The sequence below is a fragment of the Anser cygnoides genome, chromosome 14, assembly GCF_040182565.1.
Source record: "Anser cygnoides isolate HZ-2024a breed goose chromosome 14, Taihu_goose_T2T_genome, whole genome shotgun sequence".
NCBI classification, from domain to species: domain Eukaryota; kingdom Metazoa; phylum Chordata; class Aves; order Anseriformes; family Anatidae; genus Anser; species Anser cygnoides.
In genome coordinates, this window is record NC_089886.1 from 19,105,767 (window position 1) to 19,127,771 (window position 22,005).

Sequence of the window (22,005 nt, forward strand, 5' to 3'; positions counted from 1 at the left end):
CCATAGTCCAATTTTAACGTACTCTGGTAATTTAAAAATAAATAAAACATCAAAACTTAAACAATGCTTGCTATTTTTGTATCTCTAACTGGCATTGTTGTTCAAATAATGAAAACACAGGGCTGTGACAATTCCACTGTAACAAAATTGTTTCCCTGACTGTATAGCTCTCACTGTTTTGGGACCGCCAGTTTGCATGTACTTTCAGATAGAAATCAATATCTTAACAGAAAGAAATTAAGTAAAGAGATGGATATGTAAGTGCCTCATGACAAGGGTTCTGGCTGTACCAAGTTCTGTTCTTATACAGGGTTCATATTAAAAAAAAAAAAAACAACAACAACAACAACAAAAAAACAAGTATAATGGATCTTACTGTAGTTAACTGGCTGCTTTCACACGCCGTATTCTGAGCTGTTTGTTTTAAATGCCTCCACTGATCAGAGCTGGGTTGTTGTCAAAGGGCTAAGCCCATGTTTGTAACTGGTAAATGAATATCTCAATAGGAAAAGAATTTCAGGGAGAAATACTGATAGAAGTGAAGCTAGACTTTTCTGTGACCTCTTATTTTGTAGGATAATTCTCTTATTGTTCTTTTTGAATGCACTTTTAAATGCACTGAGAAGAAATAATATACAACAGAGGAAATAATTGTGGTAGCAATATAACACGGCAACGGTCATAAGCCTAAAGTCTTAGGTCAATTTTAGAAAGTTGACTGCATGATGTTAAAGTGGAAGGGACTGAGGGAAATCTGACGTTGATTCTTATCAACAAACAGCTGGTGTTGGATGTTCTGTGCTTCAGGACGAGGCCAGGAGATGGGCCACTTTTTTCCTTCAGTTTGCCCACCGGATGATTTACACTGATACTTAACTGTACCTTGTGGTGTTTCAGGCAATTACTTGTGGAAAAATGACAGGAAAGTTGTGATCTGTGGATTCACAAGAAATAGGTATTTTCGTGGTAGGTAAAAGTTGGAACCTAATAAGACTGATGCAATAAACCATATGTCCCAATGGTAGGTGTGCTGAGAAGCATAAGTGCCTACTACAGAAACATTATTAATGATACAGCACTGTAAGTCTACTTAGCATAATGTACTAGGGGGACTGTGCCAATGAAATGCAGAATCTCTGCTGCTTAGATATATGGAGAAATATAACAAGTCTCGACTCAGCACATGTCAAAGCACACTGCCTGGCATGATGTTCTCCCAGTTTACAGGGTTCTCTAACAATATCTGAGCTTAATGACCTTCAGGATCATTAAGAAATTGTCAGGCAAAATAAGAAAAAAATTGCAATGTATTCTCTTTTATGGTGGAAATTATTCCTCGCAAGTTTACTTTTGTAGATTTTTACATCTCAGCATGATGTTTTCATAAACCTGGTCCTTAATGTCTCTTGCAAATGACGAGAAGGGTACTGCTGCTGACCACAGCCGCTGCTAGCCACAAGTCTGAATGCTTTCCATTCTCAGTCTCAAACAAGTCTGAGGCTCTTTCTAAATAATCTTGATTTCAGGCAACTCTGGAATTGATGGGGAAAAAAAAAAAAAAAAAGCCTTTCATCTTTAGGGCATGCATAAATGCTGTCCGCTCTGAAGCGCATTATACCCACAAAAGCAATGATCACAGATTTCTCCCCAAAGTAGATGAGTAAGTACCCCACCTTACAGTGGAGCATACTTGCCAGCTCTGTGATATGCCTAAAACTGGAGTATACACACTTCTAGTTACTGTAGCTCTGTTGAAATCTCTGCAGCTTGCTGTCTTTAAAAAGTTTTTGCAGGGTGGCTTCATACATATGAGTTCTGAAGTAAAATGTATAGTACTTTTGCCTCTCAATGTCAGCAGAGTATCTACTGTCTTACAGCTTCTTTCAGTGATGCTAGTGGTTATCTCCAAGGGGAATCTTCACATATCTTGTCATTAAACAATTAGCTGATTAATGCTTAGAAATGATTTTGTAGAAGCTTTCTTTAGATTTCTCCAAACAGTATTTATTAGATGGTAAATAATTTGGTTTGGCTTTCTTTTCCCCCCTCCGGGGGACGGGTGAGATTCATGAATTTCATTTTTGTCATCCAAAGTACATTTATATGCGTTTCAGGACACATCTAGCATTCAGCTTGCTGGTATTAACTCTGCATTTTGAATTCAATTGGATTTGAATAAATGGATTAAGAAGTGAAAACCCTTACCTGAAAATCTGCTTAAGGCTGAGGAATGAAGATCCCTGATTCTGCTGGTTATATCTGGCATACTTGCTTGCCTTTAGCATTTCCACTATTAAAGATGAAAATCTTACAGGTGAGAGCAGAGGCAATTCACTCACTATTTATAGATTAGAAGCTTGATTTTTAAAATTCACCTTTATAAGTTGTAACCTGAAAAATGGTTACGAAAAGTATGCCCTATAGATGGGCTTCCAGGCCTATAAGCAGTTACCAGTACACTGAACCACTTCTGATAACAAAAATTATTTTCAGTAAGTAGTGAGGTACATGGAGCACATCTCACCTTGACTATGTGGCACAGGTTGTAGTAACTAAGCAACTTTTTAATAAATCCAAATTAACAAATGGCAAACAGAAATATAATTTAGTCTGTTTCAAAAGTGTCTTTTTATTCATGCATCACAGATGCTATTACATGACAAGCCACATGTTAATTTACTGATTTTTTCTTCAATTATTACCTTAGAGAAGTAATAAAGAGAAAAAAAAATAGAAATGCAGTGGGGCAAAGACATTGAGCATTGAAGAAGTAATGACAGCTACTTTTTGTTTCAATGTTATAGCAAGAAGTTGCTTTTCCAACTGAAAACTGAGAGTATGCATAAAGACATAGTACAGGAAGGATTTTTATGCAGTAGAAGCAACATGAAGATGGAAGGAAGATGATATAGCTTGCAGATGTTATAGCTTATAAATACCATCGCCTAGCATTTAAGACATTGCTTTTTGTTCAGTACATTTTTATTACTCTATATAATTCCAAAAAGGAGAATACAACATTGCTGTGGTTTTCATAGGTAAACTTGCTTCTTTCCAAGTAACCTGTTTTAGAAATACGCATTAGGTGTCAATATTCACCTGAATATGAAAATGTTCATGAGCAGTGAAACAGTATATGCACAAGCACATGAATAATTGGCTGTATTTTGAAGACAGAACTAGGAGGTTTTAATGTGATATATTTCATAATACTTGTAATTGAGAAATGATACTTTTCAGCAAAAGAAAATCTCAGAAATCTTGATTTTAATTGAGCAATGAAGTAAAGTACTTGCCATTGCAATGGCTAAGCAAGAAATTTTACCTTGGTATTTTTCTGTGAGCATCCTCAGTAATCTGTACAGTCTGCTGAAGTAGTAATCAGTGTCTCTGAAATACAGCTGAACTAATTACTTCTTTCAGGAGTTCCAAGAATATACATATACCCTTTATTATTAGGAATTTTCTTCCCTGTAAATTAGTTAAAGGATATTTAAAGCTAGGTTTCCAGATGAAGCGGTAAGTTGTCTTTCTGTCACAGATCCTGGGACTTTTAAATTATGGGATAAGTAGGTGATCAACAGCTTTTGCTGACAAAAAGGGGAAAATAGCTGAGCAACATTGGGGAACCTGATTAAGAGTTTTTAATCACATCTAAAAGACAAACTTCCTGTTTGTGTTTTGGTATTTATGCACATTCCTTTATTCTTCCATATTTGAACACAGGTATTTTTTCTTGATAAGCTTACTACTTGATATGTACATTATTTTCTTTCAAGGCTAAAACCTTTTGGATGCTGACAGTATAGTAGTAGCTGATTGGACTTGACAGAAGGGAAATGGACCCATTGTCCGACTTCCTTTCTGACCAGGTATTCACACTCGTTTCCCCACGTTCAGACATTCCTAGTAGGATGTGCATCTCTTCAATACTAGTCATCATTTTGTTTCATTTCATGCTGACAGCTAGTGTCTGTTCAGTATAAGTCTGATCATTTCTTAGCTGGGAGTTCGTTATGATACCTTAAATAGACATTCAATATGTTCCTTCAGTCACTGGTTTCTCACAGCTGATCAGGCTCAGAGCAGTCTCCTGTTTGTCTTGCACTTGGAGACACTACTGGAATTAAACTTTCCATGTGACTCATTTTTTTTATGCTCTGTTCTCAGTGATAACTTTCCCCTTAATTTTAACATAATGATTAGATATAGGATCATGGATGCCTTTGTACACAAATGAGCACAAGTGTATAATTTCTGCTGCTTTCAGTGTGAATCCAAACAGCACAAACCACTTGCCTTTGACATGCATTACAGTGTCTCTGAATGTGGTGCCACGATTCCAGTCTCGGAATTGTTTTGGCCACCAATTGAAACATACCGTTGAAACTGCTTCACAAACAGCGTTATATGTATTAGCAGCACCAAGTTATACTCATCACAAATCTCCTTTCACCTTTTGCTTAGGTTGTTGTCAGGTAGCATTTTGCCCAATGGTAGCCTCTGTGGTTTTGCAGTGTCTAAGACAAAATACTGTGAAGTATCTGTCACCGTGAATCTTTGATTCACCCTTGGCAAGAACCTATAAAGGTTGCCAGTGATGACAATGACACGTTGAGCAGAAACCAGAGAACAGATTTTACTGGGAAGTTGTGATTATGCCTCTAATAAGATAACACTAATGATTTATACTGGAGCATGCCTTGTGGTTTGTGTGCAACTCTTAAGGCATTCTTGCAGTCCCCCCATCTGAGGTCCTCCCATAAGAAGCGTAGAAATACATAATTTAAGGACTAGATTTCAGGTCCATTTGTTTTGTATCTGTGGAGACATAGTAGTGTAGAAATACCTGATGCATCTCTGATTCCAGAAATGGCCTAGCCAGTGAGTCAGGGACATTGGTGCAAGTTAGTTTACTGAGAACTTACCTTAAATGTGTGGCAAACCTAGACTATGATGTTCATGTCTCATTTCCCCTGTCTGTGTGCTGTAAGTAATGGAAAAGATTATCCAGAAAAGAAGAGGAATCTTCCCTGTAGCAGTCTTATTGGCTAAAGTCAAGTAAAATATATTTAAAAAAAAAAAAAAGAAGAAAGAAACAAGTATGCAAGACACAAGACTGTGGTTAGACAATATAAATAAAATAAAATAAAATAAAATAAAATAAAATAAAATAAAATAAAATAAAAATCTGTTTTGGGAATCTTTCACCTGGAATCAAAAACGTTATAGCCTACTGACAGCAGCACTAGTCATGAATGGTTCTGGTCATTCAGACTCATTCAGAAAATGTGATGGGTTTATTTTATACTGGATAGCTATGTCACATTTTGATTATTCTCTGCCATGAGCATAAAGTCTCCATTGAGTGCTCTGTTTAATTTTATAGAAATTACTCCCTTAGTTTCTCTAAATTTTTACAGAATAGTCTTTCTGTGTTTCTTAAGCTCTTTAGATAGAATGATGTGGAAAGGATACAACTATCTATAAAACACATTGTAGGTTGGGCCTTTAAGATATATATCATTCTGGTGATGTTCTGTTAAATTCCTTAAAGCCAAATTTCTATAGTGACTCACTGGAATGGTTTCACACTTAAGGATGTATGGAAACAAAAAGGAGGCCTAACAATTTTAGAGGGATAAATTTCTCCAGGCTTGTTTCACATGAGAGTTTCATGCTTTTATTCTTCAATGGCTGTAATTGATTTCTGGAAGATTTTTGGGGGGAGCAGGGGGGAAGCACCTGCTATAGCAATAAACTATCTCCATGTAATCTCCATGGGGATTAAGTTCGCTGAAGTTCTCTGCTGTGTATATAAAAAGGTGGTTTTCTATAATGTCCACGTAAGTCAGGTTGAAATACTCTTATTTTCATCAGTGGGCCCTGTAGGCCAAATTCAATTCTGGTGCATTTCTAGTGAAAAGAGCATTTACTCTTGGGAAAAATGTGGCCAGAATTATTTGACCTTAAAATGATTTCTAGAAAACAGCATATTCTCTTCACTATCTTCCTAAAAACAGATAAGCTTTAAATGACACTAGCTTTAAGATCAGTCCTTTTTCTCATCCACTCAGTCTCTAAGTAGTCACTGTATATGATAAATTGAGTAATAGTTGCTGGTTTTAATCTAATTGAAACATTCATCTTGCACATTCTTTAAATATAGAAAGCTTCTCTCAATATTTCTTTAGGTTAGTTGTTAGTGTGTTTCTGATGCATTATTTCATGGATGAATGATTTATTCTGGCTTACTTTGGTGCCTACATTTATATCAATATGTTTGTTATATAAACAGTCAGGTCTCTTTGACTGTGAAGGCTTTGTTGTCAGCAACTCACTAGCGTGAGAGAGTTCCAATTTGTTTCCATCCCAGATGAAGCCACAGCCGAACTGCAATTTGTCTTGCTCTATGTACACACTGCATAGGCACAGAAGTGACAAAGTCAATGGAAAATACAGGGGCTAAGCTACAAACATTAACAGGCAAACTTTTTTAAAAAGTGCTTAAAGTCTACCTTCTGTACTCCTAGGGATGGATGGCCAGTATACCTTTCCTGTCTGCTTGACCCCTGCAGTGCCCACAATCTGTATGACTTAGGGAGGGAACACTTGCAACAATGATTTTGTCCAACCTGAATTAAATAACTGAGGCATGCTTATATCGAGAACTGATTTTATAGATCTTATTTGCCTGATTTTAAGTGATTAGATGAAAAAAAAATAATTGAGAAGAAAAGACAAAATAATTGAAAGCAAAATTGAAAGAAAATAATTGAAAGACAGTCAAGTATATTCTAATGAATTTTTTAGCTTATCTTGTAAAAAAGATTTCTGTGGGTCTTAGCATTGAAACATTAAATGAATAGGTTTATTGTTGCATAGGAAATTTTTTTTCTATAAAAATTTATACTTCTATTATTTCTATTTCTATATTAATACTAGTGATTAGCAGGAAAAAATGCTGAGGCAACATGGGAGTGTTGAAATACCAAATTCAGGTACTCAGTTTGGGGAAATCAATTTTTGAGTCACACTTTCAAAACATCTAAGCACAAATATTTTTGCTTCTTTCTCTAAATTTTAGTGTGTGGCTCAAGCTTTCAAATTCACAGACTAATATGTTTATTCCAATGTAATTTGACTGCTTTGTGATGGAAAAATCAAAGATTTTGAGTTGCACTCATTTGAGAGAGATCCTTCCAAACAACGTCATGCTTAGCAGTTACGGCTTCATGCTGAGCCACTCCAAAAAGTTAGAACCCAGTTCTTCCAAACTGTTAACATTTATGGGTTATATTGTCTTCAGGGAAAACTTGCCCTGATTATAGGACCTCACACACACAATCCAGGATTATTGCTTTTTAAACACCACTCCTTACTCCACACTGATTCAGCAGCCCTGTTCAGAGGATACATGTCATCATAAACACGCATATGGTATGGTATATTTACTCTGACAGGACTCTTGCTTCTCTTCTTGTCTGTCAGTATGTCCCTACCTCTGATTTCCTCCCATGCCTCTTTTCACTCATCTTCTGATAATGTCCACATTTTCTGAGGTATGAGGATTTTTCTTCTGTTTGGGAGGTCTTCAAAGAGGTCATGACTAAAAGACAAAAACCTGGGTCGCTGGACTCTTTCCACAACTGTGCTTAACTGAATGGAAAAACATGGGTAGTGTTCTAAATAAGTCATTTCTTCGCTCTTAGTCTTTCATCTTTCTCTTTATGGGCATCACTTTTTTTTTTTTTTTTTTTTTACATTACAGGGAATGTAAAAAAAAAATTGTTAGCTCTATTTGAGCTCTTTGTACAAAGAAACTCACAGCAGCACTGAACAGTAGAAACTGCTTCCTCTCCAGATTTTAACATACTATTTTTCTCAGTTTGATCTATATTAATATGATATTTAGGTGGAATAGAGGTAGTTGAATGAAAATAGTTCTTGGGCTGGGGAGGATATGAGTTACATTTGCTGCCACCAATGATGTGTTTCGCAGAGAAAAACTTGTTTTAAAAATATTGGATGGAAAGACATTTACCCTCTGCTCCTTTGGGCACAAATTATATTATATCAAACAAGACATTCTTGGAATGTCCTGGAGAATTGTTTCTCAGAACAAATTATTCTTTGTGCTCTTCTACGTTTGCAGAATAGAAAAATGGTGTTTTACTCTGACAGAGTTGGCAAGTCAGTTAGAGGGATGATGAAGTCTCCTTAGCAGCCTTCAGGGTAAATTGGTGCAAATTGCCTCCTTGAAGGAGGCATGGCAGTTATTTCGCTAGAAATGGGAAGCTAAATGAAGCCCAACAACTAGACTATATTTATGCAATGATTTAAATTGGCTTATTGACAAAGGCTGTATTTGTAGTTATTGCAGTTGGTGTTACAAAAAAGCATATGCTTACTTTTGTGCATATCAAAGCTCATTAAAATCCAAAAAGATGAATTGAGCAGGAAACTATAAAGTCCCCTTAGAGAGTTTCCAAATTGCAGGAAGAGCTGAGCTTTATCCAGGACAACCTGATAATGTTTTTTCAGTTTTTATGCTTACAAATAACATTGGTAGTAATTTGACCCTAAGTTGATCTGAAGGTAAAATGTCTCTAAAGAAGATCTGAAAGTTCAGGTCTTTGGCTTCCATTTCCACTTTTCTCTCATCAGTGACTTGGCTGTCACTTTCTTTTTGAGTCTCAATTTTATTCTGCCATCAAACTCCTGGTAATTGTCTAGAGTTTATATGCAGTTTGTTGTATAGACTGAACTACGTTATACTGTTATACAGTAGCACACCAGTTTTGATTTTGACCGGTGGGTATCAAAATTACCATCTGACTTGGACCCCAGTATGATCAAGTATACAAATATGGTCTATTTTAATGTTTATGATGGTGTTGAGGTTTTCCTCCTGTATTATTCTCTGGCAGCACAATGATATGATACACGCTTCTCAGGCTCTGCATTGAGCTATATTTGGGAGGCGGTGCATAAAGTTGCACAACAAGTTGCCTTGTAACAAAATTTTCATTACAAGGGTAGAACAGTTCTTTACGTATAAGTAACTGTGTATTACATTGGTTTGGGCTTAACTTTTCTGATAATAGGGTCCTCAATTTCTATTATCTGTTTAGAGTCTGCAGTTCATTATGTTCATCTGAAATTGTTTCCTGCGTTATTGCTGAATGTGCCACTGATATTAAATCCTTAAAATTAAAAATCTGAAGAATTTTAGCTAGAATTAAAAATAGGTATCTTTTAAAGATTTCAGCAATGTATAGAGCAGATCATAACACTTAATGGTTTTAAGCTTTTTTTTTCTTTTTTTTTTTTTTGCTTTGCTTTGGGGAGAGGTGTTTTGTATTCCAAATACCTTCTGCCAAAGTTAAGTTTTCTGTGTGCATATTAGCAAGCAACTTAGCTGATTAATAACTAATAAATAAACCTACTCTAGCTTACTCGGTATTTTTGATACTGATTTGTTCAAGTTTCTATACCAAGAATATCTAAATCAAACCATCATCTCGATCTCCTCTTTGCCCACACCAGTGTCTGTTATTGTGACAGTGCTACTTACTATCTTGCTTGTTTGACTTCTGTATATTTAATTTTAAAAACACTGTCGAGGGAAGTTGAAGAGTGTTTAGAGTGGGGTAAGTCTGTTTGTTTAGATCTACTAATTCATTCTGTCCTGTTATCTTTCTTTATTTCTTCCGATATATTTGGCAGGGAGCAGAAATGAATACGGCTGTGTTCTGTTGAGCAGCTGCCACTGCCTCAAGCTGTTTCGGCAGTTCACCTTGCCAAAACACTTCTTCTTTCCAGTTTTCTCACCTTGAACAAGGGAGGAGCTTTAGAGTAGTGCTTGTCATCTAAAGGTTACTTTGGGACTAGCTGGCTTAGCATCACAAGGTGAAATATTTTCCTCATTCTGAAGTGGGGCAGAAAATTATCAGAAATAAATAAACAAAAAACCTTGTAAACTTGCATAGGCTTAGCTAAAATGGTTTTTTAGACATTTCTGCTGTACCTTCAAAGTATATTTTAAGTTAAATTGCAAAGTGTTGTTAAAAATTGAAATTTATCATTTAAATAAGTTCTATATCTTATTATGCTGCCTAGAATTTTGACTTTGTAGTCATATTGAGCTTGAAAGCTTATCACAACTGATCTTACCAGTTTGTCTGAAAAACCTGTGATTTCTGAGTAGTAATTCAAAAAATAGCAGAAAATATCCAGGCAACTCTAGTGGCGGGAGTTCTTTCATATGTTTGTAACTTTATAACAATAAATACATAAAATAGGTATTTACTTTATCAACTGTAACTGTCTTGTATTTGTTTTAAAATCTTCTGTTTAAATATTATCATCTTGCTCTACAGACTTCAAAATCACATTTTTCAGTGAGAGAGAAATTGTTTCACACAGGTTACAACATGAAAGGTTTATGAGCACAACTGAAAATCTATAGTATTTGAAACTATGAAATGATCTGCTTTTTATTTTGGAGATTTTGACTTATGCTGCCTCTATCCTGTGGTGCACAGGGAGAGGTCTGGTTGTCCGCTTGATCCACCGATAGTAGTGGATCCCTTCCTGCTCCTGTGTAATTTTTAATGTGATGTCTGATGTGACAGACACAGTTTAATGAGAGTTCTGATAATTAATTCAAACTTAGCTTTGGAAAATGAACAATTGGTAATTAACTGAATGTGATGTGGTGACTTATTAGTTGATGTAACAAACAGCCATAGTGCAGTTTGCTTTTTTAAAACAAATATTTGAATTGTCTGAAAAGCTATTCTGTAATGCAAGCTGTAGATATTTTGTTCTTTTTTTCTTTAATTGCAACCTCAGTTTACTAAAAAAAATTACTTGCAATATTCCTAAGAAGGCAGGTTTCAAGACATTGTCAAAAGTTATGTCTATCAATAGGGATTTGGCTATAGAGTTAAAAGCAGCTAACTTTTCTTCTCAGTTATTATATAGTTATTCATAAACTTAGAGGTTATTCCCAATCCATAGCATAGAATTGCAAGTCATTAACAGATTGCTGTCTTTGCTTGAAGTGAATCACCATGGATTTATTTATAAGTTTAATCATGTTCCATCTCTTATTCCAATGCCTATAATTTTATCTTATACGGGAAGAAAAAAACGTTAATGAAGTGATGATGAACACCCTAATAGTTAGCAAGCACTATTTTAATGGCAGTCATTGTGTATAATAGAGGGTGTTGTTGGAAAGCTGCTGACTGTGAACAACATTTAATTAGAAATGTAGCCCTGGAGCAGGAGGTGAACCTGTGCTCTTAATTGCCTCTGTTGGTGGCTATACCCTAGAGCACATTAGGGCTGGGGGTTTCTGGGGCAGCTGGGGCATGGTGAGAACCTGTGGGTGAGAGGCTCTGCTGCTTTGGGCCAAGCTAATCCTCCAGCTGAAGCCTGTTGAGCCAAGGAACCCAGCCAGCCTCACTCGTTTGGTGTGATCTCTGGCTGCTTGAATGCTGTTCACCCAGTTACACTTCTCTGGTAAGCAGGGCTTGTAATGGGAGTGGAATTAGCTTAGCGTTTTTTCTATAATTTTCTCATTAATTTTCCTACACTGAAACAACTCTGCAATTCTAGGGAGGAAAATAAAACTGCTAGGGAGTTTAAATTTTGCCTCCCTTGAAATAAAATTTCTTCTTTTTCAATGGAAGAAAAAAAAATAGGCAAATGATAAGTTGTTTTCTAATACCCATTCTTGGAAAACAGTATTTTGCTGAAAGAAACAAACCGGAAGTGGTTTTACTGGGTAATCTAAAGGATAGGTTAATCAGCTTCTTCTGTGAAACAGTCCTCTGAAGCTTTTTGTTTTTCTGTCTGCCACAGGTAGTTCTAGAGCACAAACTTTGAAGCCAGGTATGTTTGTTGGTAGTGCTCGTTGGAATAGCTAGGAACAGTAGGAAAGCTCCTGACTTACAATTGGAGACTTTGGTGCAACTCTGTGACAAAATGCAGCTCAAGATGTGTTTGGATTCCTTGCAGAAGACATTTTTCAGGTGAATCCTAAATAGGATCAATAAGGGTCCTAGGTGATGGCAGAGACTTCAAAACAGAGCTTTGCTATTGTTAAAGTATATGGTGTGCATTTTTACTCTGTATACTCAAATAAAAACTCAGTCTGGTGACTGAGAAATTTTGGTTAATAACATAAGCAGAGGGGTTTTAGTTTCTCTCTTGAAGGGAAAGAAATATCTCAGAAGTGAAAAGGATAGGTGCTGAAAAAAATGCCTTAGTTAACAGATTTGTCTGAGGGCGTTTGAACCATTCTTATCATTGTTCTCTGTGCACAGGAAACTACAGCACAATGCTCTTCGTTGTCTTGTTACTTGATTAGACTTTTAAAAAAATAGCGGAGCTAATTATGCTAATTAAAAGGGGAATTCTGTTAAAAATTTGGCCCTGCTTATTAAAAAGATAACTATTGAAAAACAGAGTGTACCATTGATCCCTTCAGTCTGATAATTTGCCTCCTACTGTGCCCTATGCTGCATACTGTAGAACAAGCACGACTGCATCAAGCACCTCTCTGTCCAGTATTTCACCCTGCCTGACAAGCACCTGGAGTCTTAAAGTGTGTCGTGCATCATACTGCAACAAATGCCAGAAATGTCTGTGACATCCGTATGTCACAAGCTAATTATTTTAAGGGAAGCCAGTAGAAAAATCCTACTTGGGGAAAGGTCCATCTAATTCTTTTAAAGCTAGCAGTCTCGAGGAAGCTTGCTTGGTACAGCTCCAAGCAGTTAGTTCTGATTATGCTGGTTGCTTCACCTGTCTAAGCCAGCCTGCACAGAATATAATTTTTTTCATATGCCTCTTTCAATTTCTCTCTAAGGTGATACTAATCCCTCTCAGTTTTGAATATTAACAATATGAAAAGAAATGCTTAGAAGAAACCCCAGAAGCTGCCCCTTGCTCTTGGTTTGACTTTCATCATTCCTTCAGTGTTGTTTCTGCTTCTGCCCTAGGACTGTGGCTGTGTGGTCTGGGATCCTCAGTGGGCCAGGCCCATGGGCAGGGTCACTCTACCCCTACAGCACAGCACTGTTTGCATATAAAGAGTCCTGAGCTCCACTGTGCCATACAGTGAGGGGCTGCAGGTTTCCTGCCACAGCTGTGAGGAGCCATTGGGCCAAGTGGGTTCCCCTCCAGGCACTTGCATCAGCAGGTATAACTGTAGTCCAGCAATTGCCAAATATAACTTCAGAAACTAGAAGCATTAGTAATCTGGAGAAGTGGCAAGAGCAGAGTATGAAGAGAGAGCATTTTACAGATATAACCTCTGGCTACAAAAGATAAAAATTGTATTCAGAATAAATCCTACAGCTTGGAAAGAGAGGCTATGAAATCCCTTGGAATAGAAAAGCAAACTTAAAATCAGAGCAGATTTCTCCCACTATTATATTTCTTTATAATAAGCAAAGCTTTTTGGAAAGATAATTTGTTACCCATATACAGAATAGGTTCCTCAAGCTCAGATCTTTGTAGAAGCAAAAATGTTGAAGATCTTGTGGAAGGTAGTGTTGAATGCGAGGCTTGTGCTAAATATAAACCGATCAAAGGAACATTTGCGTGCTGTGGACCAAAAGCTGAGCTGGACTTTGCTTTGAGACCTCTCCTGTGAAGAGAATCCCATCAGCTGCTTTTTGCCATCAAAATTTAGATTTTAAATCCACAATACAATCTGTTTCCCTTTTGGTGTTTCAAGCCAGGATGGAAGAAATTTATAAGTTAGCATAGGTAGGCTTTTTGTTTGACTTTATACTTGATTATTCCAGTACTCTTCTGATTGAGACTGTATGTATGTCTGTTGCTGATTCAACAGTGAGTCCTGTGGGGATGTGGGGTCTCAGTTATTTGCTGCGTCAGTTCAGAGAATTGTGCAGAACCTGGGGCTGAATCCCAGCCTCTGCCATCAGCAGTGCTTGTCGTCACCATCCCTTTCAAGAAGAGCAAAGGACTTCTATAGATTTCCACTTCCTCTGAGCATTTCTGGCTTAACTAATGTCTTGAACACTTCAAGGAAAAACTCAATTTCTCACAGATTTCTATATATGAATTAAAGACAACCTCTCAGAATCTCAGTTAATCAAAAATATACTTCTATAAAAGTGAGAATGAATTAATGTTAATGGTTAAAATGTATCATTTGGATAATGTTATATAATAGGAAGATCCTTTATTCCTTTTTGTTCTTGTTCTAAATAAATAGTAAATTAAGTTTACATGTTCATCAGATATGGCATGCACATTGAGTGTAGTTTATACTGTGAAATGTAGTTGATTTCCAGCCATTGGGGGCAGGAGAGGAACATTTTTACCAGTATTAGTCAATTCCCATCCTTTTGCATTTGTGGGATTTTGTCATCTCCCTCTGGTGGCAAATGTCTGAAATATCCATCACATCACAGCTGGTGGAGAAGTGAAGAAAAAAAAAATAAAAGAAACCTTTAAGTCTATCCCAAGGTGCTCTGTTGAAATCAGCATACTTACAGTTACAAATATGCAAAGTTTAAAGGCCTATTCACTCTCTGGGGCTTAGCTTTGACACAAGAGAATGGCATATAGGTTGGTTTGAGAGCTGGGGTTTGCAGTTTGAAACTATTTCAGAAAAAGATAGCAAGAATAGAGCTTCTTGCAGCACTCTCTGAAGGATGGGATTCCAAACTTTCACGTGGCATAAAGCGCTAGTCTGAAAACTTAATAGTCTCTAGCAAAATTGAAGATCAAATACAAATTGTTGGGGAACAGATGTTGTGAGCATAGGAAAATGAAGGATGCCAAAAGGCAATTTTTAACGTTCTTTATTATTATTATTATTAAAGTATAATATTGCATAGACTGTTTTTCATAGCCTGTTGCAACAGTGAATGCTCTGATGGACCAGAACCAACCTAATTTCATATCTTTACGTGCACAGTGATGAGAAACAGGAAACATTGCTTCCTACCGGGGGGGGGTCACACTTGAGCGTGATTAATGTTGTCTGTTAATAAGTCTTTTTGTTAAACTCTGCAATCTTTCGGTGAGAATCAGAGACAATAGTACAGCTTCGCTTTTCCAGTCAGATCATTCACTGTCCCCTTTAAAGAGAGTACTAATACCAGAGTATTTCAATTTTACTTATCCATTGAAAATACTCAGCAAATGAGACAAACTTTTAAGGCCACCTTAAAAACTTCCAACTGATTTAAGGAATAAGGGATGTATCTTCACTATGACTGTCCTGGATAATTTAACCACTTAAGTATTCTGGCTCCTGAAGATCATAACTTGAAACACCTGAGTAAACTTATCAAGTCAGCTGGATCCTTTTTTTTCCTTGGACCAGGTCCTATGTATATAGCTGAATGTGTTCTTCTGTATCAGCATTAATGCTCCATTTAGTCATCAGTCCTTGTGTCTTTACAGTTCATCTCCTATGTGTAGAATATAAGTAGGCATTCTATATAAATAAACCCCCAAATGGGAACCAGATGCCGAACTTTATAGCTGACTTAACTGAACCACTGAAAGGTGATATAATATGCTGGCATCTGCAAGTCAGCATCAAGATGTGCTCTAAATGCTGCTGCAAACAGTGACAGTTTCTGGACATAAAGAACTCCATGTGCTCTCATTAGTGCTGTTGGAAATTGTTCCCAAGGGTTGTGCTTCTCGTTTAATTCAGATCACTTATATAATTTCAGAGTATGAACTGGTAGAGGGAACTGCAGTGTTCACTGGTTTTTGCACTGTTTGGTGAACTTGCTATTTAAAGGTTTCCCAGTGTTGAGGATGGAGCTAATGCGTTAAGTTCGGCAGTCTCTAAGAATCCCTGAAATGTTCAGATCAGAAAATGCCTCTCATAAGATGCCCCCTGCCCTGCTTAATGGTCTGAGCAAAAAAGCAGAGACATGAGCAACTTCCAGTCTGTTGTGTCAGGGCCTGGATTCACCTGCAGCAGTTATCTTCATTAATCTTGTGTTTATACTGTTGAAAAAGTAAGTGCTGCCTGCAAAGTGTGATAGCTCCATAGTCAGGTTTGATATCTGATTCCTGGCCCAACTCTCAGTGGAATTTAAATTGGCTTCCTATGTGCAAATGTGTGAAGCCTCAGTGATTAGAGTGGCTGGAGATACAGCAGTGAATGCCTGCAAGTGCTGATGCTGTGCTTGGCTTAGCTAATGAGATTTTCACAGCCTTCCTTGCATGGAGTATTTGTTTTCTCTACAAGTGAGTTTTGCAGAGAGTTCACCCTGGGCTGAATTCAGTTTTTTAAGGAAACTTTCACAGAAGTCCTGTTCTCGTTCCTCCCTGTTACTAGCTGTCACTGAGTCATGCAGCTAGGGATCTGCTGACGAGCCATTCCTCTGCTGCTTACAAACATGCAAGATGCTGAATGGACAGGCATAAAACTGAAGATCAATCCAGCAAGCAGGCAGGCCATAGACAAGATGTGAATTTTATTCTTTTTTTAAACAGACTTGAAGCTAGAACAGATCTGCCTGCTCTGATGTTTTGGTTTTTGTGGTGTGTTTTTTTGTTGTTGTTTTTAACAGATAATAAAATGAAAGGTTTTGGGAAAACACAAAGCTGCAACAGTGACATAATTAGGCATGCACCCATGTTTGGAGGCAACTGGCTGATGCTGTTCTCGCAGTGTAGCGGCTTGAGATCTCCCTCTCTAAGATACACAAGGATCAAGCTCCCCTTAGAGATGCCCTTACTCTTTCAGTCTCCCTGTGGTTTAAGCTACTGCTTTCTAGAGAAGGAAATTTCCAAAAGACTGAGCCATGTAATGGATGGTTACAATTCCACTAGCCATTTATCTGAACACGCCTTGAGAACTAGCTGAATAAAACATTTGCAGGCTTCAGCTCTGAGTGAAATTCTAAACAAATATTGGATTTATGCTGCTACTCTGTACTTGTTGAGTGGTACCTTACTTCATAATAACATAACTGAAACAGATGGGTTGTTATAAAATAAATATTTTCAAGCATAGTAAGGATATTTAATTTAGTTACTGTTTTCGTGGAGCACTTGCCAAATTTTTCAGTGTAACTGATCCTGAAATATGGAAATCAATGTGTTAGGTTTGAGGGTGGAAGGTTGTTGGGTTTTGTTCGTTGGTTTCTTGGGAGGGAGGTGTATGGTGGCTTTTTTTAATCTGCTAATAATAGCTGAAGGAAATAAAATCATGGTCTTAGCTTGCAGTTGGCAAATTTACTTCTGAGCTCTTATTCAGATGTTTTGCAGCAAAGGATTCTGTTGGACAGGGTCTCTTTCTATAATGTGCCATTAGAAGTGCTTACTGTTAAATATTAATGTCACTGTTCTGTAATACTGTAAAAAATTTAAGGCAGGAAGTGCAGATGTAAAAATTACTTTTTCTGTGATTTGCTGTTAGCAGTTTATATGGATGTTGGGCACAGGAAAATAAGGCTATAATTCTGTCATACAAGGGGTCAAGCAGAAATACTGTTGGGAATTTTGCAAGTGTGTTTTTCAAGTGTGTTTGTCCTTTCAGTGTTGGGAGAGCTTTGGGCAGAGCATGCTGCTCAGTCTAGCTGGGAAGCTGGCTTGCACAGGAGGGCAAGCAGGTGCTTTCAAAATGCTGGTGGGTAATTACGTGGGTGTGATAATGAGGTACTGGTTTGGTTCTCAGTGTTCTTTTTCTGACAGCAAACTGTTGAGATTCACATTATTGTCAATGGACAAAGATTGTGTAGCCAAAAAACACAGGCATGACCAAGTTTGCAGTAACTTGATTATGGTATGCTGCTGAGTTTTTGATTAAAAGTTTTTGCTTTTCATTTAACTTCAAAGAGCACACTGGTTGCAACACCTTCATAGAAAACATCCAGGGGTTATTTTTCTCTTTTTCTAACCAAAGCCATTGGTCTATGTAATTTATATCATGGCTTTGCATTTCCTTTCTGATTAGAGCCAAGTACACAGGGCTTTACTAATCTCTTTACAGGGATTTGTAAACTGTCTTCTGTTTCTGCTAGTTGCAGGTTCCCAAGCCACATATTTGGCTTCAGTTCTGGCATTTGGATTGACCCAAAAGATCAAAGCAAAAGACATCCAATTCACTGAGATCATTATGACTTATAGCCAATGCTTTATAAGTTGAGAATTTTCACGAATACAGAAGGGATCTTGCTTCCCAAATCTTATTGACATCCGGAGGGTTTTGGACACACTTTAAGGTTCTTTCAGAATCCAGTGCTGAAACAGTCCAGCTCTGCTTTCCTTTCTAAATAAATATGTATTTCTTATTTTTTATATTTTCCTTGATGAATTCTTTACACTCAGTACTTGCACCTCCCTGTGAGAAATACCTCTTGCTTCTTGTCGACTCTGAGTGGTGTTGACAGCCCAGTATAATTATACATGATAACAAACGACTGCTTATGTCAACAAAAGTTAACAAGTAGGTAATTTTCAGAGGACTCCCACTCCTTCCAAAAATATAGGCAAAAAGGTGGGCCTTGCAAGCATGACCAGAAACAGGTTTCTGAAAATGTTATCAACCTTTTTTATTGTTGTCATCGTGATGTGGTAAGCACTTAGCTAATTAATGTCATACACCAAAGATGGAAGTTTCTGGCTTCCTAAGAGTGTCTCCATTTTGAGGAATAAAATTCCTATAAAATATTATGGATTTGTTAGCATTTTCAACCAAAGACTAAAAATGAAATGCTTTAAAGCATGGCAACTGTTAAATATTTAACTATCAATGTTGTCAGATCTAGCCCGTCTTCCACCTTTCTGGGAATAGAAGTATAATAAATAATATTTGTAATAATGAAAAATATTTATTACCAATTCCAGTGGCTAATAACATCCTTGACTTTTCAGTTTTCTCTTGACTTTGTGGATTGTAGTTGTCCTGTGTTGAGCTGCGCAATTTTATAAAGTACCTATACAGGGTAATACTCCAAGCAGTAAATACCAAAGCCAAGAAGTGTCTTTGTGACAAGCTGGGGAAAGAATTTAAGGAGAGAATGTGAGTTTCAGAGGTAGAGTTTTAATTTTGAACAGAGACAGTCAGGGTTAGAGTTGTTAGCAAAGTATGAACAGAAAGAACCAAAGTGCGCACGTGAAGAATAGCAAAATAGCTTGAACTTCTTAAGAAGCCTTTTGTTTTAAATTTTAAGTAAAGGAACTTCAAAAACTCTATTCAAATCTTAAGCTTAGATATTGTTCAGGCTGGAAATTGCTGTTGCTCCTCCTGTAACCTTTGGTATTCTCCCCAGGATCCTTCTTTGTCAAATGTACTTAATTTTATGAGCTCATTATTTTTCCTGTACTAATACATTTTCCTTATCTTCTAATTAAGTACTGCTCCTAGCATATTTATGATGGCATGCTCACATCTGCTCTGGCTTCTTTGCCTTATTTCAATACAGATCTCTTGCTGCAATTGACACAGTTGATGCTTTGACACTACTCAAGCTGTCTTCAGGTGCCTATCTTCCACAAGTGTGCCTGGTTCCAATTTGGCAACGATGGGAATCCAAATAGGCAGGTGTTGGCATATCTTCCTGTTTAGATTTGAAAGGGGCTTTTACCGTTAAATAATACCAAAATTCCTTCTGTTTTCAAAACCTGCATTAAAACTGTTTCTTAAGTTCTGCATAAAGCACAACATAAGCAGGTAGCACATTTTCTAGCTTTTCAAGTTCAAGCAACATTTCACGTCATCTCTTGAAATCTTATATCTTCCATTTCTGATGATCTGCTAACCTCTTGAGGTTTCAGATGAAAGTAATAAAATCAGTGCAAAAAATGTAAAACACTTTCAGCCCTGCTCAATCCCTTTGGTCTTAAATTTGTCTAATGGGTGCTCATAAATGTTATTGTTTGGTTTTTACATCTCCATCTGATATATTATACTTACTACTAGGACTATTTAACTTACTACTTTTCTGCAGTCCTCCATTCTTTTATAAAGCTCTTTTGTTAACAGATTTTATTGTTGTGTTGATTTTTAGATGTCATCTGTTGTGAAGGTTTTTGTTCTTTGTGAGGATATGTGAAATATTGAGGTTTTGAATATTTAAATACTGACAGCTATTGAGAAATTAAAAGACAGTAAAAAAAATACAATGACAAATGAGGCAGTGACTAGTATCTTAGATGTCTTTTAACATGATTCATCAGTTTCACCTGGCATCAAGACTTTTCCTGTTTTTGTAGTTTCCCTTTTCTCTTTGAGGCTTTTAAATCTTGAAGGCTATAGGACAGAGGCTTGTAGAATTTTGTGAACACACAGTTGGTACAGAAGTGCCTGGTACCTTCAGCCTACAATGTGTTCTTCACTGATCAAGAGGGTCACATCCATGTTTTTTGGAGACTGTTGGCTCATGGGTTATGTGGTTTTACAATCGTTGCTGAGGCCACTTCATAACAGCAGATTGCTAGTTACCACAATCAGGGCAAGATAAGGCGCAGAAGGCCTGGAAATATGTTAGCAATGCAATCTTCATATTAAAAAGTCCTGTAGCTAGTTTCCCTTTTCCTTGGAAAAGGGACAAGCTAGGAAGTTGAAAGTATAAGATAAAATACTAATGAAAATGAATGTCGTCAGTGCCTTTCATTGCACAGTGCCTAAGATGACATAGTCTTTCTGACATGCAGGCCTGCAGAAAGATTAAAATTGTTTTTGTGTAGTTTATATTAAAAGTTACTTAAATATAGGAATAAAACTTAAATATGTTCCTAATATATAATATTGTTCAATACTTATTAAATGGTAGGATTATTAACACCACTGTGTGTTTAGTAGTTGCACAACCGTCATGATGATATTCTCTGTCCCATCCTCCTCACTGAGTTTCTAACACCAAAGTATATCTGCAGCTTTTCATAAATTTCTAGAAAGTTTGCTATAGAGGGTTTATTAAGATCTCCAGTTGCTGACTGAAAAGCAAGTCTAGCTCAGGGCTTAATGTGCTGACAATGTTTTTCCATTTTTAAATGCAGTCCGGTTCTCATGAGTTACAGCGCAAGAAACCAGTCTGCCAGATTTAATGAAAGTTGCAAGAGCGAGAAAAGAAGTGTAAATCCTTTGAAGAGGTCATTAATTAGAGATAGGCTTAAAAGGGAAAGGAAAGCATCTTGTTATTCTCTGTTCAAATGCTATTATGCAGATGTGGTGGGCTCATAGAACTGGGCGACTTACTTCCATGTCACAGAGAACTTTACTGGAAGAGGAGGATGTTTTAAAGTTTCCATGTTACAGTCCATAGACTTACTTATTTTCTTCAATTGCAGGGAAACATGGGTGCTTTGGGTTACAACCTATGTTATACTGGCTGGAATGGTATTTTTGTGGGTTATGAAATGTGAGTTGATGCATTTCTGGCTGGAGTTTGACTTCAGTGACTTAGTCATATGGAAAATAAAAACACCTTATAATTGGTTGCTGAATAACTTCCAGTACTGTTGTTCATCAGAAGGTCCTGCTGGATGCACAAATACATGTTGAAAGCCAGGTGAGCCTTTGTACAACTCCACACCCTAGGTTAATACGGCATGTTTTTTATTGTCTAACCAAACCATCTATCATCAGCAGGAAGGTTATGCTCTGCCTTTGGTTTTCTTGACCAGATTTCTGCAGTCTGTATGGCTTCATCTCCTTCCCTTCACCTGCATCTCTACTCTACCCTAACCTTTATTTATCTTAGCTATATATTCCACCCCCCAATGCCTCTGCATGCTTCATGTGGGCGCTGATTAATTCCCCTCCCTCCTCTCCATGGGTGTGTTCAACAATCATCAGGCAAGTCGTCTGAGCTGATAGGATCAAGCTTTTACTTGAAAAAGCAGCAGCAGGGAGACAGGTGATCAGCTGAGCAGCGGCTGGTCTTGAAAAGAACTATCCTGAAAGATCTGGCCAATACTTTTGACAATTCCTCCCCTTGCTTTCCCTCAGAAATAACAGGCTCTTTCACTGAGTTCAAT

The 22,005-nt window shown here is 37.1% G+C and overlaps 1 protein-coding gene across 6 annotated transcripts in view; it reads left to right on the forward strand.

Annotated features, from left to right (window-relative positions):
- The window catches only part of ATP10B (ATPase phospholipid transporting 10B (putative)), a 216,125-nt gene that overhangs the window by 58,774 nt on the left and 135,346 nt on the right, over positions 1 to 22,005 (forward strand). The window contains exon 1 of one of the 6 annotated variants that reach the window (XM_048064685.2): positions 11,351 to 11,532. The exons of the other annotated variants lie outside the window; for them this stretch is intronic. The gene's annotated coding sequence lies outside the window, so the exon portion shown is untranslated. Of the gene's footprint in view, positions 1 to 11,350; positions 11,533 to 22,005 lie in introns of those variants that run through there. 6 annotated transcript variants of the gene reach the window in all.